This window comes from Vicia villosa, linkage group LG1 (assembly GCF_029867415.1).
Source record: "Vicia villosa cultivar HV-30 ecotype Madison, WI linkage group LG1, Vvil1.0, whole genome shotgun sequence".
NCBI classification, from domain to species: domain Eukaryota; kingdom Viridiplantae; phylum Streptophyta; class Magnoliopsida; order Fabales; family Fabaceae; genus Vicia; species Vicia villosa.
The window spans coordinates 249,207,118-249,209,640 of record NC_081180.1 but is presented as its reverse complement, the minus strand read 5'-3'; the positions used below and the strand labels follow the sequence as shown (position 1 = coordinate 249,209,640).

Sequence of the window (2,523 nt, the reverse complement as noted above, 5' to 3'; positions counted from 1 at the left end):
AATTTAATTTTATATTTTTTAAAATATTTTTTCTTTTTTTAAAAATGAATACTCCTAATTGTCTTTTTTTAATGTATTTTATAATTTAACATATTTTATTTTATTGCATTATATTTATATTGACTAATTATTTAAATAGATGATAATAAAATAAATAAAAATGAGTAAAATGTAATTAATACATGAGGATAATTCTAGCATATTTATTAATGATAAATGGAGAGTGAGTGACAGTTTTTTCACCTTTTCAAAATAATAGGGGTGAGTGGGATAATTCAAATAGTGTGTTATATTTCAGTTAAATGAGAAATCGGTCATTGAGGGCAATATTTATTTATATTTTTGTATCAATAGAAAGAAATTATTAATTGTCATATCCCGTATGCCCTTAAATGCTCTAAATATTGTTTGTTGGAACTAATAAAGTAAACAGTGGACTCATAAGAGATCAATCCTTATTAAAATAGACTGACCTAATTTATTAACTAGTACCCGGTGGAACATTTTGGTAACATTCATAATTGATCAATTACTCTAGTAGAGAAAAATATTCCTGAGAAATATCATTGAGATATTTCCCTTTACCGACTTGTGTTCTCATCCACTCATTCTTAACCTTTTCTACCAACCACATCTTTTCTTTTTCATTTATCCTTTCCTTTTATTCCAACCATACCATTTTTTCCTTTTTTATCAGTAGACGCAAAAACAAGAATCATAGAAAAGGAGTAGTAACATGAAGAGATAAACATAGTCAGAAGTAATGGAGAAAAGGAAAGAAAGAAAATAACAAAAAGAAGGGAAAGGAGAAGAAGAAGAGGACCATGGAAGATCATCATCATCTTCATAATCAACACCATGATTTCATCTTGTCTTCTTCACCAATCTTCATCATCCCAAGGGGGGTTCCTAGGTAGTTTAGTCCTTGAGAAATTAGGGTTTGTATATTCTTGCTCTAAAGATGGTTTTGATGATGATACTGTGTTGTTATTGTTGTGTTGAATCTATGATAATATGCTTGTTTGTTGTTGTGATTTTGTTGTTGAACTTGTTGATCTCAAGAACTCAAGTTGAAGCATGATTTAGAATGAATTGGAATGGTTAAAATTTAGGTAAGTCATGTTTTGATGGAAGGAGACTAGAAGAAATGAAAGGAAATGGCTTGGTTCAGTTAAATTATGTAGGAAAACTGTTAACCCACATTTGTGAGTTAATACATGGCTTTATGGTTAATAATTTAGTTATATTTTAAGTTTATTTGTTTATTTTCCCTGCATATTTATTGTTTTAATCAAATTAGTGTGGAGTACATTAGGTGCTCCCATTTGTTAGTTTAACTTATATTTGGGTGCAGAAATTAGCAATAGTCAAGTTGAAGCAAGACTAAACTAGTCTGCTGGCAAGCTACGAGTTGAGGAAGCTTGATTTAGAAAGAGACAAGAACTTGCAAGTTGCTACGTTAGTAAATATAGAGTGGAAAAAGGTACTAATTATAAGGAAGGCTCGGTGGTTGCTGAAAATGATAGTGGAAAGGACTCAAATTCAAGGATGCAGAGGTTGGCGCTAAAAGACAAAATCTGGTACGAAGGTACACTGTACGCCGCCTGCTCCTGCTGTGACAGTCTGCACATTTTGCCTTGTCCCCCACTGTTGTCGGATGGTACGAATATTCCCTATTTCTATGTTGAAGACGTTGAGGATTCGTGGGCTGGATGAAATTCTTGAATCTAGGCCCATGATCCGAGGAAGCTAAAGAAACCCTAATTCCTTGGCCTATATAAAGAGCTGAAAGCATCATTGGAAGGGGTTCACGAAAAAGATATTTCAAGTTTATAATATACAAGTCTGAGAGTGTATTTGCAGAAGTGTGAACGAGTTCCTCTCCTCTCTTAAGTCAGTGCTGGCAGATGATCTTTGACGCGACTAGAGTTTCCTCTTGAAGATTAACCATCTCAAGTCTTACTTCGAATTCCTCTTAGGTTGATTTCTTTTGTTCATCTTTTTATTTTAAGATGTTTCCTTTGAGAACCATGTTTATTATTTGTAATTAGCTCAATATGAGCTAAACTTCTTGTAGTTGAGCTATGTGATATTAATATTAGAGGTGTGTTTATGTTATATGATTGTGTGGTTAGTATTTGCTCTATCATGTGTTTATATTTCCAAAATCTATTTCTTTGATTGATCACCTTAGACATGGATAATAGCTTGTTGTTGTGAGAAATCCAACAACAACAACTGTATTTCATGCATAAAAATAGTTGAAATAGTATAATAGATATATTCAATTGACCTAGTTTACTTAGACATAAGAAACTGCAACCATTAGGGAATTTCATAACTTTTAATAGACGTATAATAGGGTTATAAGTGAAACTTAGAGATTTGTTTTCCTTGCTCCTTTATGCATGATTTTGAATGATGTAGAAATACACCACCAAATCCTTCTGACCTTGCATGTCACGACACCACACATCATTAACACACAAACACACCTAAGATATTAGTAGATCATAAGCTCAA

The 2,523-nt window shown here is 32.2% G+C and overlaps 1 long non-coding RNA gene across 1 annotated transcript; it reads left to right on the top strand.

Annotated features, from left to right (window-relative positions):
• Positions 1-715: 715 nt before the first annotated feature.
• On the top strand, positions 716-2,118 carry LOC131625374 (uncharacterized). The gene is made up of 2 exons (XR_009290848.1): positions 716-913; positions 1,113-2,118. It is a non-coding gene; the product is annotated as an uncharacterized LOC131625374 (long non-coding RNA).
• Positions 2,119-2,523: the final 405 nt, after the last annotated feature.